General features: G+C 43.9%; 1 long non-coding RNA gene across 2 annotated transcripts in view; it reads right to left on the bottom strand.

Moving 5' to 3' along the window:
* The window catches only part of LOC112549975, a 74,767-nt gene that overhangs the window by 36,142 nt on the left and 21,845 nt on the right, over positions 1-16,780 (bottom strand). The window contains exon 3 of one of the 2 annotated variants that reach the window (XR_003093635.1): positions 11,511-11,591. The exons of the other annotated variant lie outside the window; for it this stretch is intronic. This is a non-coding gene — a long non-coding RNA (uncharacterized LOC112549975). The remainder of the gene's footprint in view (positions 1-11,510; positions 11,592-16,780) is intronic. 2 annotated transcript variants of the gene reach the window in all.

Genomic DNA, 16,780 nt, shown 5'->3' with positions numbered 1-16,780 from the left:
GGGGGTCATGTCACCCCAGTCCTCTTTCCTGCCATGGCAGGGGGTCGGACTAGATGATCTCCTCAGGTCCCTTCCGACCCTGCCAACTATGAAACTAGAAAACTATGATCTGAATTCAGTAAAGCACTTGAATATACATGTTATGCTTTTTTTAAACCTCAGACTTGGTTTCAATACTAGTATTACTCAGTTTTACTAGTATTACTCATAGTTGAGTACTTCTGAAAGTGTTTAAGAGCATGAATTGGGCTTTTTGTACAAAACATATTGAAAAACAATGATCTGGCATCTGCAATCACATTTTAAAAATGCATTTCAACAGCAAAACCTGGATGTCTGAATATCTTATTCAGAGTTTATTCAGAAGTTTTAAAAACAAAGTGTGCACACAATATATTTTGTATTAACATAAGGTGATTCTACAGAATCTTGTATTATAATAATAAGGAGTTACATTTATTAGTAAGACTGCCACAGATTTTTAGGTCTCAAATTATATCAGTTAATTACAATTAGTTATCACAAAAGAAATAAAATCAGTTCCACATAGAATGTTTGTAATCCACTCTCAGAACTCCAGTGAATGAATTGTCTCTAAAAGAAGACATTTATAGCTAAATATCATGGTATAAATGTGAAACTAGGTTCCACAGTCAAAATTTCCTACCAAAAAGAACTGTAATTAGTATGTTAACAACAAAACTACTTTTCACACAGAAATCCTAAAGTCTGAGAGAGTACGGGTAAAAGGAAGACAGCCAAAAAGATTTTTTCATGTAATAGTAGTATCACAGGATCATAGAATAGTAGAACTGGAAGGGACCTGTAAGATCAAAGTATGATGTTGTATTTACTAAAAATGATTAAAACATGTAATGTCATAAAGTATTATCAGCCAAGTTTTTAAGCTGGCAACTGTTCTTTATTGCTGAATATGTAACAAACAAAACAATAAGAACAGTTTACCTAAAACTTGCTGTTGGGAAAATTTCAGCATGCTTAGCTGACAACTGATTTGGAAAAAATATGAATTCATTAAGATAACTTCATAATTAAGAATGCCTTTATACTGTGGAGACAGAAATTAAAATAACTGACTCTCTCAAGATGTTGCCATTCATTAAACAGAATTCAATAGCTTTATCACAGTAAGATGAGAAGGGAGCCAAAGAAGCAAGGGGTGCATAAATATGTATACTATAAAAGAAACCTCCAACCTATCTTTTAAAAAGCTGAATCCAATAGAACAGCTAACCAACCATACTGACAAAAACTACTTTTCAATGAATGCTGGTAACAAACACTGCTGGATCAATAAGTGTTTATTCAGAATTTATAGTCTGGCTAATTTTATGTGCAATTTGTGTAAAATTGTTTAGTCTTAAATATTCAGTATTCACAGTTTAACAGCATCAGCAAGAAATATATGATTTCCCAAATGGAATTTATGCTTATAAAGACTTCACACTCTCAGTATTGGAAATAACCCAGTTAAGCCCTATGTTCTCCTCACTTGAGAAGTGTAGATAGGAGTTTAAAAAAAAAAAAGTCTTAAGGCAGAAAAGCTCCTGAACCTATGAAGTAAAGCTGCTCCTACTGCAGCCCCTCAGGTTCACAATCAATCCTTTGAATGAACACTCCTTACTGTTAGTGATGTTGTATTCCTCCTAAATATTCAGTGGGTGCAATAAAAGATGTCATCAAAAATACTCTCTTTTTGCTAAGGGATTTGTTTGGGGAAAAGAAAGTTGGTAAGCATCCCTAGATTTCATAGACATTAGGGCTGGAAGGGACCTCGGAAGATCATTGAGTCCAGCCCCCAGCCTTAGGGGCAGGGATCAGGGGGCCAAGGGAGCCCAGCAAGATAAACGTCCAATTGACTCTTAAAGGAGTCCAGGTAGGTGCTTGCACCACCTCTGGTGGCAGTCTGTTCCAGGCCTTGGGGGCTTGAACAGTAAAGTTCTTCTTTATATCCAGCCTAAAATGGTCTTGGAAGAGTTTGTGACCATTTGAGCTTGTCATCCCATGGGGCACTCTGGTGAACAGGTGTTCCCAGAGCCTGATGTACACCCCTTATATACTTATAGGCAGCCACCAGGTCTAAGCCTGCACTTTTCCAGGCTGAAGAGTCCTATAGCTCTCAGCCTCTCATCATAAGGCCAGTTTTCCTGCCCTCTGATCATGTGTGTGGCTCTCCTTTGGACTCTTCTCAAGTTTCTCCACATCCTTTTAAAACTGTGGAGCCCAGTATTGGATACAGTACTCCAGCTGTGGCCTCACTAAGGCTGAGTACAGAAGGAGGATGACATCCTGGGATGCTAAAGAAGCATCTATGGATGCAAGCCAGAGTTTTGCTCACTTTGCCAGCTGCAACATCACATTGGTGGCTCATATTCATCTTGTGGTCAATCATGACCCCCAAGTCCCTTTTGGCCGTGGTGCTAGCAAGCACAGCACTGCCGAGCCTATAAGCATGCTAGTATGTAGCATGTCTTTCCAAAAACAGACAGTAAATCATTTGGGGAATCCAGTAGTTAGATTGAAAATCTCAGAGGTAGCTTGATTTGCAATAACGTACATTTTCTTTGGAACTGCTGAAAATTATTGTATCGTGATAATTTCAAAGATTTCAGAATACTAACCTTAAAAGGGGGAAAAGCCCACACATTACTGAAATGATTTATTAGCCTATAGAAAACGTACCACTGGAACTAAAACTGTTGTTTTTGCACAAAAGATTTTTTTGGCAATTCTGAAGTAATAAAAGAAGAAGTATAGCAAATTGGAATAGGAATCCACAAGATGATCGGGGACACAGACAACATGTCTTTCCTTCCCAGTTCCAGCAACTTTCATTTCAATTCCTTAACTAACAAGTTTACATTCCTCCTACATTTGCTTAGTGTCTCAATCAGAACAAAACCTGCAAAGCAATGGCTGAATCCCAAAAATGTTTGACAAGAAGCAATATACATCTGAAGGAGAAAAAGGATGGTCTTTCAACAGCAGCATTGCCTTAGGTGAATAACTTAATATTTGAAGAAAAAAAATGACACTGTTCTGGTCTTGTCACAAATCTAGTGAAAAGTAGAAAGGAAAACACAGAATGAAAACTGCCACCTCTAACTTGAACTCAGTCTCCTGAGGAGACCACTAGTAAATTGGCTATTGTCTAATAAAACCTCTCTCAATATGGTACCAACAATACACAATTTGCAACTTTCTTTATTCAAAGGAAAAAAAATGAATTTGATGATTAGGTTATCTCCTTCATAACTTGCAAAGCTATTTCTGGGGTCAAATCAACAGCATAAATAACCTGCAAGGCAAATAAAAGGTTATTGCATTACTCTACCTGCAGCTTTCTCAAAGAAAGCTAAAAACCATACCTTTGAGCCTTTTAGTAGAAGATTAAAAAAATTTTTGTGCATGACTAAGGAAGGGCACATACAAACATTTCATTTCTATCATTTTAAGTGAATGCAGATCAATCTAAACCCATAACGGTACAGAAGTTCAGCACCTATAGATTAGTCTTAAAATGGCACAAGTGACCTAGATTAGACCTCATCCAAGGTACATTCAAACGAGATTGATTCAAGTTAGACTGATGTTGTGACCTTGTGTACTGTTTCACTATCATTTTTATATTGCTGTCCTCCTGCATCCCAGGCTGCTTTACAACCCCCTCACACCCCTCCCTCACAAAGAGGCACTAGCACTCGGCCAGTGTTCACCTACTGCAGCTACACGCACAGCAGGCCCTACCCCCAGGTTTTCCCCGTGCCATGCCAAGTCCCTCTTTCCAGCCCTGTTTCCAGCTATCTGTCAGCTCCATGCAAGCAAGGGAGAAGCAAGACATCTGTCTCCCCAGCAAGAACCTCACAACCAAAGCACCTGAATCCCCAGGCCATGCCCCTACAGCTCCAATACCACATGATGAAGCACCCTACAATGTACATGTAGACCCAACGCTGAGCCCAGAATAACCATGCACTTGGGCATAGCTCCTCAGACCCTGATCCTGGCACCTGCACACACATATGAACCTGATCTTGCCATTGACTACATCTCAAAGGCCAGACTCGGGCACCTTGAAACCTAAACACTAGCATAGAAACTGCCCCATCCCAAGCAGGAGCTGGTGTGGGCAGTTTGCCTCCGGTGGGTTGGTGTTGTGGGGGGCAAAATATTGGGACTGGGCCTGAACAGAGGCAACCCTATGACCTCTGTGGCTCGGCCACTGGCAGGTATTCAGGCCACATACACCTGGGGTGCTGCAAGGGTTTTTTGGCCCACAGATACAGGTTCCAGCAGTACTAGGGCCTGGGGACTGAGCATCCAAGCTGGAGCAAGCAGGTGGACACCTCGGGGAACTTCAGGAGTAGGTGAGGTGTGGCCAGCTACCTCGGTATTGCAGGTAGAAGTCACTGGAAATTTCCAGGCTGAGGCATGAGGTGCTGTCAGCATCACAGAAGCCCCTGGAAAGTTCAAGGTCATGGGGGTGGCCTGGCCAGTGGAGCCATGATCACTCTGGAACAGGAACCACATCCAGCTAGAGTGAGGGTAAGCTACATGTACCTATACTCACCCACCCTTCCTTCTATTCCTCCTCCTCCTCACAGCTGGACCCTCACCCACCCACAGATGCTGTGGAAACTGCCATGGAGAACTCTGAGCCCCCACAGCCTCCAGCAAGAATCACACAGGGTAACAAGTAGGACACACCACAGCTGCTGGGTCCGCAGGCCTGGGCACAGGTGATGACATGCCATAGTGGGGTGCAAGTAGGCCAGGATATGGAGACACATGCAATAAACAAGGGAGGGTGATTTGGGGCTCTTCTCAAAGCCTCTGGGCAGGACATGAGTAAGTGTCCACAGTGAGGTGGAGAAGAGTTGAAGCAGCTGCCCACACCCGGTAGCCAATGAGGGGAGGCCCAGGTGCTGAACTACATTTAGCGGTCTCCAGCAGCCCATGGAGCCTACAGAACACTCTGGGGGATACACAGTAGTGTCCCCTGCCTTCATGCCTCCATCAAACCAGGCTGCCTACACCCCTCACCCCCACCTCTCCACAACTGCAAGTGTGTACATGGTTTGCTCCTGATCTAAACTGGGTCACTCGGGGAAAACTGCCTAACTTAAATTGAATCTCCCACACACACACTTATTGAATATCTGTACATGGCCTAAGACAGCAAAAAATTATGCACATACCATTTTATATTCTTTTCATTTTTGCAGCTGTAGGTGAAAAATAGTTTCAAACTGCTGCTAACGTGATACATCTATGCTTGTCCCTGTTTAAGTGCTTCTGACTTGCATGTTATTCTACATGGCTGAAAAAAATTTAGAACAAGACAGTGCTGTGGTGAGTGAGTTGTCCTTTTGACAAAACTCAGGAAGCCATAGAGGAGAAGCTTTTGCTTGGGTTTACTTATCCTGGGACTCAAGTCAATTCTCTTTCCATCAAGTTTTTCTGAATCATGAAAGCAGTTGCTCTAAACCCATATTTGTTTGATGCTAACATTCTCAATCATTCTGATTTTCAATTTTTTTTTCCCTACCTGATTTAGAGTTTGACTGCCTCAATGCCCCAGGTTTTCTGATATTCTTTAGGGCTCAAAAACCCACTATATCTCCCTTTTATTTTAGTATAGAAGTCTAATCTGTGCCACACACAGAAAACAGTATCAAGAGGATATATTAAATATTACATACAGTTTCTCTTACATAGGTCTTCTGACTGATTTTACTATGATTTCAATAGTCATCCCTTATCATTATATCAGTTTAAGTAGCCCTCTTCCAGCACTTTGAGGAAAGGCATTTTTCAGTAAAAAAATTTCAGTCAAAAACTAGAGCAGGACAAAATCTTTTTGGTGACCAGTAACCAAACAGTAAAATGCAGGTTTAAGTTATTTTATAACATTTGTCACAATAAGGTATAAATTTGACAAATAAATTTACTTGAAAAAGATTAACAATGTTCATTTGGCATTTCTTGAACACACACACACCACACACACACACACAAAGGGGCTTATGCAATGGCTAGGTCAAGGCAATAAAAGGGAAAACAAACTCAGATTTCTCCTCTACCTGTAGGCTGTAGACATGGTCAGAAACTGACAAACTACACAGACCAGCATAGACTATGAACCAAGCAAAAGCCTGAGTAATGAATAATAGGTGCTTAAGCTGATATACAATCAATCATCAATAAGCATGCATTTAAATCATAACCAGTAGCCTGGAAAGTAGAATAATGATCTCTTTATCAAAACTAACAGCTTCCTCCTCCTTCCTACATCTCTCCCAGCCAGAATAGGTGACAGAATCTGTATTGTGCTGTTGCAGGTAGATAGACAGGCATAAAGACAAGTACTTATAATGTTTTAGGGTATAATCAATAATGTCTGGGTTACAGAATTGTTTCTTGCCTCTATCCAACTTGGGTGGTAATAATACCTTAACCTGCTAAAAAAGAATGGAAGATCATTGGGAAATGCAACTGTATCTTGATTTGGTGTACAAAATGGGTGATCATTAAGGGAATTGTAACTGCTAGGGCTGTGCGAAACTTAGGTCACTGATTCAATTTGGCAGAGATTCGGCCCAATTTGGTGGCTGAGTCTCTGAATCCAAATAGAATCAGAAGACCCTTTAATCTCTCCGAATCAAATCAGAACTCTCTGAATTGATTCAGAGAGATTCGATGATTCGGACATAGACATAGTTTTAAATGTTTTTTCTACATACCTTAAGGTACCAGACAGCTCGTGAACGCTGGGATGCTGGGGAGGATGGAGTGTCTCATGGGAGTGCATAGGGGTTCCCAGCATGCTTGGCACTGGACCTGACACTAGACCAGAAGCACTTCCAGTCCACAGCAGAGTGCGCGGGGGACTGCCCCCCACCCCCTGGCTCAGCAACTGGTGCCTCCTGGGTCTGGGTGGGGGATACCTGGGGTACTTCCAGTCCACTTCCGGGTTCACTGCCAAGCATGCGCCACCCCTCACCCCACTCCTCTGGGACACTCCATCTGCCTCGTCATCGCAGCAGTCACGAGCTGTGCCTGGTACCTCGAGGTATGTAGAAAAAACATTTAAAGCAGTATCTATGGCTGAATCACTGATTTGCTGAATCAGCATTGAATCTTCAGATTCGGATTCAGCTGAATTGAATCAGGACAGTGATCCGAATCAATGAACTGAATTACTGTCCCCGATTCAGGCTGAATCCAAATCCAAATCAAATACGGTCTATTTTGCACACCTCTGGTAACTGCCCCTGAATTAGGTGCCTAAGCTTGCAAAGAAATCATGATTATAGACCAGCTCTCTCAAAAAATGTAAGGGCACTTCTGATTTGGAGCAGAGACCTACCTTTTTTGGAGCAGGGACTTGAACTTGGGTGCCTAATTTTTAGAATTAGAACATAATGACAAGGCTATAGTAGTTTCCAGGGCTGGATCCTCTTTGCTACTCCTTTTGAAACTGTTACTATTAGAATACAAGTATTTTACTGACAATGGACCAGGAAGTGAAGTACATATCATCCCTCTCAGGTGGTCTAGATGGTGGCATTAGGCACCAAGGTAACCACATGTCTATTTCTGAACTCTGAACTAATTATTACAACTCAAGAAAAATAAGGATACTTTGGAGTCATTGTAAATCTCTTAAAATCATTTGAGCAACAGTGATCACAAAAAACCCAATATGTTGGGCATCATTAAAAAGGGAATGGAAAATAAGAAAGAAAAAATCATTAGGCCACTGTATAAATTCATGGTACACCAGTATGTTTAAAGCTGCATGTAGTTCTGGTCTCCACTTCCTAAAAAAAAGAATGCAATGGAGTCAGAAGAGCTACCAACAAAGGCAACAAAGATGATCAGAGGGTACAGAAGCTGCCATACTATGAGCGACTGAAAAGCTTAGAACTAGGTCTGTCAATTAATCACAGATAACATGCATGATTAACATATTAATTGGTTCCTGTGTTAATTTTTTCAATGTGTTAATCACACTCCAAAAAGTTTTGGAGCCCACACAGGGGCTCTGCTCCACTGCCTCCAGGCCACTCAGAGGGGCAGTGGTGGTAGCACAGAGGAAAGCAGGGCAGCCCAGATGCAAGCTCTTGGTGGCTTCAGTGGGGGTAAGTGCACACAGACAGATGCATAGGAGCAGCTGCAGCCTACACTGAGTGTAGAGCAGCACTGCAATGGTAAGTCTGTGGAGGCAGAGGGATGGGGGAGGCAGACCAAGGCCCCCATGGTGAGAGAGGGGGTGTGGCAGGGGTAGGGGTAAGGCCAGGGGGGCAGGCACTGGGATGAATGGGGCCCAGGGGCCAGGGTGGGACGGAGCTGCAAGTGGTTCATCCAGGAGCGCAGCTCCCTGCTGCTGTGCACACCCCTGGGGGTGAGGCATGAGGGGCATGTGCCCCCCAGATCTGTGTGCAGGGCAGAGGCAGGCTTCCCACTGCTGGCTGGGGCTCAGACCCCTGCTTCTATTGCCCTGGGAGCCTCACAATGTCATGTTGTGCCTCCCACTGCTGGGTGGACAGGGAACTTGCGGTGCAGCCAGTGCACCACTCCTGGGGCAAAGGCAGCAGGGCACAGAGCCCAGGCCTACAGCAGGCAGCCTGCCTCTGCCCCAAGCACAAATCTGGGGGCACATGCCCCCCATGACTCCTCCAGGAGTGCATACAGCAGCAGGGAGCTGCACCCCCTCCCCTGCACCCCTGGAAAAGCCTCCTTCAGCTCCATCCCACACGCTGCCCAGCTCCAGGGCCCCATTCACCCCAGTCCCACTCCCTCCCTCACCATTTGGAAAAAAGGGAGGATATAAACGTCTAGCAAATCATGACAGGTGTGAATAAAGTGAACAGGGAACTGTTATTCAACAAGTCCAAGAATACAGGAACTAGAGGACATTCATTGCAATTAAAAGAAGACAGACTTAAAACAAACAATAAGAAGTCCTATTTTTCCCTCTCTTCACAGCACACAGTCCCCTTGTAGAACTAATTGCTACAGGAGGTTGCAGTAGTAGAGAGTATGACTAGGTTCAGAAAGGGACTAGACAAATTAATGGAGAACAGATTAATTGATGGCAATTAAATATAGCACTCAGGGATATCTTGATGTCTGTAAATCAATTATAGTTGTTCCCAGGGAGGATATGACAGAGTGGATAACATTAAACATGCCCTGTATATATACCAGTTGCCACTGTCACAGTCAGGAAACTGAGCTACATGCACCATTGGTTCAACCCAATATGGCACTACTTATGTTCTGGACAAGTGTCACTCTCACTGGTTCAATGCTATATTTAGGACAACGTTTCCTCTATTGTTAAAAAATAATAATAATTAAGCTTGAAAGCCCAGCACATCTCATCCAATTCCCCCAAGATGTTTCTTAGAAACTTTATGACCTGCTAACAGCTTAAAAGGTTTAAGCATTTAGCTGTACGGCAGTGCAACACTAAAATGGACCGAGTAAAAAGACTGACTCCCCAGGTACCTCTCCACTATTTACCAGCTCCATTCATTCCCCGTCCCCTCCCCACCTGTCTCTCACCCACTGAATCCTCAATTTACATCTTTACTGACTGCCTTTCTTGCATGCATATCAGCTTCTGGCTTCTTTACTATTCATTCCACACCAGCTGCAGATGCTTCCTCAGCCTGATGAAGGGTATTTATACCCAAAAGCTTCCTAAAAAGAATTTTTCCAACTATTTGAGTTGGTCTAATAAAAGATATCATATTTACCCAAAGAACCTTGTCTGCCTATGTCCTAAGATCAGTGGTTCCCAACCTGTTTTTGCTGTGACCCACTGCTGGGAGTGGACTGGCAGCAGTGGCTTCGGGGCAGGGGAGCTCCCAGCACATGGCACAGCTCATCCTTTGTGTGTGGCACCACCGGCATTGCCCCCACAACCCTTATTTGGGTCGCGACCTGAGGTTGGGAACCACCATCATAGATCAACAAGGCTACAACCTATACTCCTGAGTAAAAGGATGACACATGAACATAAGTCTTCATAGGAGACACATTCCAGTACCAGATGATTTTGCAGTCATGTCAAAACAGTGAAACTTGCTGAATTAAGCATGGCAAAACAGAGTAGCCCAGCGCTGAACAGGAAAAAAACTATGAGGTAAAGTGTAGTAATAAAAACTTCTTTTAAGTGTCTTCAAAAAAAAGTTCTCTAAATATAGAACATAATTTAAACTAATCAAGTTATAAAACAAGCTTCATGTAATTCCCTGCTGTTCTAATCAAGGGAGTTTAAGGAAAAATGAAGCTGGGATTATTACTATGGAGTTAACTACATCCCTTAAGGAGTTCCTATAGTCATTAATGTAATTAGTCAAGCCAGTAGTACTATAATTTTTCAAATTTCTTCAGAAAAAGAACTTGCAGCTTGCTACCTACTTGGACTGTTTTCCCCTGAAATAACATATCAGGTTTAAAAAAGCCAAAGGCTCCTAAGGCACATGATCCTGTGAAATCACAAAGCTTTCCAAGAGGACACAGCCAGTCAAATAGGTCTACCTAACATAATACTACTAATTCCTTAAGTAAAAAAGGGCTACTGTACTTCTCAAGGGTGTTTAAATTGAACTAAAATATACCTATAATTGAGAAGAGTTTACTTCAAAATGAAGCTGTATATTCCATCATCATTTCAAGCAAATCTTCTCTATACATAGATGAGGTCCATTTTCATAGGCAAAACAATAATATATCCCAGGGTTTTTCCAACCTGTCCTCAAAAAAACCAAAAAAAAACTTGGACATTTTAGGACTGTCTGGGCTTCAATATTTTGCTGAAACTGAGACTGAGATGTCCCGAGTTTGAGATGCCCCTTATAAACCAACTGAATCAGAGATGCATAAATTCTCATGAGCAAGAGCACCTGCAGCCACCAGCACACTCAGCCACCCTTCTGCCACCTCCCCATGCTGTCCCAGGGGCAAGCCAGCCCACTCCCAGGAGGTCCCAGCAGTCCTGGTGGCTACAGAAGCCTGCTGAAGGCAGAAGCAATGAGGGGCCTGATCCTTTTTTTCACTGGAGCCTGACCACCTCTCCTGTGGTTGGGGAAAAAGCTGACAGATTAATGGCACATATTAATGGCCCCCTGGCTGTGGGAGAGGCAGGCAGGCTCCACCAAAGAAAGGATTGGGCCCCTCACCACTTCTGACTTCAGCAGGCATCTGTAGATGTCAGAACAGCAAAATATATACAGCAACAGAAAAATAAAACCCATGTTTCAGTTAAAAACTCCTTGGTTCAATTTAGGGACCAAAGAATGCAACCCAAAGAACTAAAACCCTGTCACATGTACAAGCGCCCCATGTGCTGAGACAGCTGGGCAGTGGTGGCTCCAGTCTGTTTCATGAAGTTTTGATGGCAAAGGAGAATAAGCATATACAAGGCCTAAACATTCCATATGCTGGACCCTTGAACTATGTTACAAAAAACTCACAGCGCATGTAATCTTATCTAGTAAATCCTTCAGGCAAGGGAAAGTCGGTCTTTACATGCAGTGCCACCTCTGGTGTGTAACCTGCACACAAACAGAAAAAGTTCTGAAATTAAAAAAAGAAAAACAGAAGCCCCCCCAAACCTGACCTTTTAAAAAAAATATTCTACAGATTGCTTAATACATTCTTTGAAGATGATCTTACGAAATTAAAAAAAAAAAGAACTTTCTGTAATTGCTTTTCAGCCACTTTTCTTATATATAGAGCTAAAACAAAAAGACAAAAGACCCTCTATAGTACAGTTCCTCCAATTTAAATAAGGTAGGTTTGTGTAAAGGAAAAAAATGGATTGAATTATATTAGTTAAATCTGTGCAACTTCTTGATAGGGTTTCACCTTTTTTGGCTTAAGATGTCTTACATAAATTTACCATAAAAAAGCCACACTCTTCTACCAAGTGTACAGCATCCATAAAATCGAATTACACAAGTTTACAATTTAGATCAAGGGCAGGCAATTATTTGGGCTAGACGGCCACTTAAGGAGTTTTGGTGAGCTGTTGAGGGCTGGGGGGGGTGGGGGAGGGAGGGGAGGAAAAGAGGGGCAGGGACAGGGAGATGCCAAATGATCCTATTCGGCACCTGGCCTGTCCACCCCGCACCCACTGCCAGGGGTACTAGATGAAGTGGGTGGGACAGTGGGGTCTCCATGGAGACCAGCCTGAGACCCCCCACAGGCAGGGTGCACTCACCCAGGAAGATGGAATGGTGTCGCAGGCAGGCAGTGTGTGGTACCTGGGAGCAGGATTGGCAGCCAGGGTCAGGGCTGGGATCATGGAGTAGTGACAACACAGGGCCAGAGCCTGGGGCAGAACTGCAACCTGCTCCCTGCATGTCCCTGCAACAGGTGCTGATTCTGCAGAAGTGCGAAGGCTGAGTGAGCTGCCATCACCACTACAAGGACTGCTGGGAAGCCAAGTCTGGCTGCTGTGCCACCTGGCCCCATGAACTACAGCTCCCAGCATGCCTGAGAGCTGCACGTGGGGATAGGCTGTATTTTCCCCATTCCTGGTTTAGACTGTTTACTACACCAGTTTTTAGAACTATTTAAGTTAAATTGGTTCTGTTTCATTTGTAGATAAACTTCATAAATAAAGATAGCTTTCCTGTTCAATCAGGTTTAATTTCCTTGGCATGTGTGAGATCATGAATCTGTTAGTCCATCAGTCCTCTAAGTAAAACAAAAAACCCAAACACACACTCCAAAAAGTAGACAAGACATACAATTTCTAGAAATGCTTTATTAGGGAGAAAGATGTTGGTCCCTACACAACTGTAAGGATTTGGCTTCAAGCCCTTTTTCCCTTTTTTTTTTGAAGAAAGAAAATAGTCACAGACATTCACATATGCAACCTTGAGCTAAAGCTTCTCTTTACTACAACATTTGGGTCAATCTAGTGATAATACAAACAACATATTTACACATTTCAGAGTAAATTGAAAATGAACATAAGCAGAAATTGGTACAATAACAAACTGATATAATATCGTGCAACTTGCCTAGTCAATTTCTTCCTAGGGTAAACATTTGTTCGGTGCAAATCAACTCCTCCAGCAGCTAATGACCAGAGACCTACTGTGAGTAGCCACCAGTTTGAGAAACCTGGATGTCTTCTCCTTACCACAGGGTAACATCTTTAAGGAAACCATTCCCTACATAAGGACTTAAGAAAGACCATGCTGGCTCAGACCAATGGTTCCATCTAGCCCAGTACCCAATCTCCAAAAGTGGCAGAAGTAGATACTTTAGAGGGAGAGCATTGAACCAGATAGATCTAGAGCAATCTATCCCCCATTCATTACCCTTCCTGGCATCCACCCTTATTGGTTTAGAATTGCCAGAGGAAACATCTCCAGCCATTCTGTTCAACAGCTCCATGAATCTGTCTAGTCCCTTTCTGAACTTAGCTATATCTGCCTCCATATCACGCACTGAGGCATAGGCAGTCTGACTAGTGGCTAGCACAAGCCAATAGCCAGAAGTCCAAGGGGTATCTGGGTCAAAGCCTAAGGGTTAGAGTCCAAACAAAGGCTGAAACAACAGGCACATCAAGGTCAGGGAACAAGCTGTGTCAGGTACCAGAAAGTGCGGAGTTCCAAATAATCCAAGTCATGAGGCAGAGGTGGTCAAAGTCCAGGCAGGGTCAGTAACTGGTAGTCAGATCTACTATCAGGATACAGTAACACACATAGCAGAGCAGTTCAAGGGTGGAAGGAGCTTTGTTGTTTAGACAGTTGTCACAGGAAATTATAGACCCATAAGCCTCACGTCGGTCTTGGGAAAAATCCTTGAAAAAATTATCAAGGATCACATCTGTGAGGGGCCAGCAGGGGAGATCATGCCCAGGGGAAAATCAACATGGGTTCATCAAATGCAGGTCCTGCCAGACCAACCTGATGGCCTTTTATGACCAGGTAACTAAATCCCTAGATGATGGTGTCGCCATGGACGTAGTCTTTCTGGACTTTAAGAAGGCCTTTAACACCGTCTCTCACCCCATTCTCATTAATAAACTGAGCGACTGTGACATTGATGCCTACACAGCTGGATGGGTCAAAAATTGGCTGATGGGGCGCACCCAGAGAGCGGTGGTGGACGGGTCGTGCTCGACCTGGAGGGATATGAACAGCTGGGCTTGGTCCTGGGGCCTACACTGTTCAACATCTTCATCAGCAACTTGGACGAGGGTGTGGAAAACACCTTGCCCAAGTTTGCCGATGACACCAAGATGTGGGGAGAGGTAGGCACGCTCGAAGGGAGAGACAGGATGCAATTAGACTTAGACAGACTACAGAAATGGGCGGATGGTAATAGGATGGGCTTCAATGTAGATAAGTGCAGGGTGCTGCACCTGGGGAGAAGGAATCCACAGCACACGTACAAGCTGGGGAGCTCCCCCTTTGAGAGCACAGAGGCGGAAAGGGATCTTGGAGTCATTATTGACTCCAAGATGAACACGAGCCGCCAATGCCAGACCGCAGCCAGCAAAGCCAACTGCACCTTGTCGTGCATCCAAAGATGTATCTCAAGCTGGTCCAGAGAGGTGATACTCCCCCTCTACGTGACATTGGTCTGGCCTCAGTTGGAGTACTGCGTCCAGTTCTGGGCACCGCACTTTAAGAAGGATGTGGACTGCCTTGAGAGGGTTCAGAGGAGGGCCACCCGCTTGGTTGGAGGGCAACAGGGCAGGCCCTATGAGGCGAGGCTGAGGGACCTGAACCTGTTCAGCCTCAGCAAGCGGAGGCTGAGGGGGGATTTGGTGGCTGCCTACAAACTCGTTAGGGGAGATTCAGCAGCAAATAGGAAGGGTCCCATTCCCCCCAGCACCACCTGGGATGACGAGGAACAAGGGCCAGAAGCTGCTGGAGAATAGGTTCAGGTTAGAGATTAGGAGGCACTATTTCACTGTCAGGGTAGCTAGGATCTGGACCCAACTTCCTAGGAAAGTGGTCCTCGCTCCTATCTTGGGTAAATTCAAAAAGGTTTGATGAACAGCTGTCTGGGGTTGTGTGATCCCAGCGTGTGCTCCAGCCAGTGATGGGAGGGTTAGACTAGATGATCTATTCAGGTTCCTTCTGACCCCTAACTACTATGAAACTACAGGAAACAAGAAGCCTTATGTAGGCAGGAGGATGCATTCAACAACCGGAAGCACCAGGCCAATCAGTGGCCAGAACTGGGTGCCCCCTGGGAAAAGGTCTCCTCTCATCATTCCACTCCATCTTTGTTCATGAGTCATGGCCAGGTTGAGGGCTGAGCTTGTGCTCAGCCCCTATGCCCTTAGTTTGCAAGTTCAGGAACAAATCCTGACATTACCAACCCCTATAGTAAGAAATTACACAACTTAACTACATGTTGTGTAAAAAAGTACTATCCCTTCTTAGGTTTAAACCTGGCTTCTAATAATTTCAGTGAGTGCATCTTAAGTTTACACCCTTCATGATGGTATACGCCATCTTATTCCCTCCCCCTCCCCTTCTCCTTTCCAAACTAAAGGGTGGAGACAGAAACAGTGGTAAACAGAAAGACATCAATATATTTTGCTGCACCTGAAAGTAAAAATCAGTGGAACAAAAAGGATGGACTTTACTTTGGTGAATGTCTATTAACTCTGGCGAATGTCTATTAACTCTGGCAGAAAAGTACAAGCAGCCTAAGATCCTAGCACTCTTCCACTTCCCCCAACAGATGTTTGGAGGGGCTTGAAGGGCCCTCAAGGCAGCAAAGCACCTGCCCACTTTCCCTGCTAAGAGAAGCAACCTGGGTAATCTTTGAGTACCTCTCCATAATTGGGGAAGTTGGGGTTCCCTGGCCAGACCTGTTCCTCCACAACTGTGGAGAAGCAGATCTGGCTGAGTGGGGAAAAGTCCTGCTTTCTCTGCTCAGTCAGACCCATGCCTCATGTCTGGCTGGGCACAGAAAAGCCCCACTTTCCCCATTTAGTCAGACCTGTTCCCTGGTGATCAGAGGAAGCAGGGAGTTCACACTGTCCCTAGTCCCACATCATGAAAGGTGGGATAAGGGGTAACATGTGTTACCCCTTAAAGAAGAGAATCAGCTATGCCACTACACATTATGGCACATCTGATTTCCTTCATTCTGCACCATCTATTTTTATCCAGCAAAGAGTCCTAGCCTGTTTAGTCTCTCCTGGTATGGCAAATGCTCAATACCCCTGATAGTCTTGGTCATCCTTCTCTGCAACTTTTCTAATTTTACTACATCCTTTTGCAGATATGGAGACCAGAAGTACACATGGTATTCAAGATGTGGGCACACCATGGGTTTGTATAATGGCAAAGTGAGGTTCTCAGATTTGTTTTCAATTTCCTTCTTAAAAATGTCCAATATTTTATTGGTTTTCTGGGTCATCACTGTATATTGAGTGAGGTTTTTAGAAAACTATCTACAGTGACTCCAAGATCTCTTTTCTGAGTCCTACACAGCTAGTTCAGAACTCAGCAATCCCTAATAATCATTTTGTGTGCCCACACCCTGAGAGAAGCAACAATGAAACAATACTGGAGGCTCTGTGTATTACAGGGGTTTGTTCAAGTGAGATCAGACAAGAAGTAACAGGAAACCATCTTTAATGAACAAAACAAAAAGGTTTAATTAAATGCTCTTCAAGCATAACAGGATGCAGCAACAGGAGACAAATGACACAGAATATCCCCACCTACTAGCAGGAATGTATGCATACACACACCCA

Source organism: Alligator sinensis, unplaced genomic scaffold (assembly GCF_000455745.1).
Source record: "Alligator sinensis unplaced genomic scaffold, ASM45574v1 scaffold652_1, whole genome shotgun sequence".
In the NCBI taxonomy this organism is placed as follows: domain Eukaryota; kingdom Metazoa; phylum Chordata; order Crocodylia; family Alligatoridae; genus Alligator; species Alligator sinensis.
This window is presented reverse-complemented; position numbering and strand designations above follow the sequence as displayed.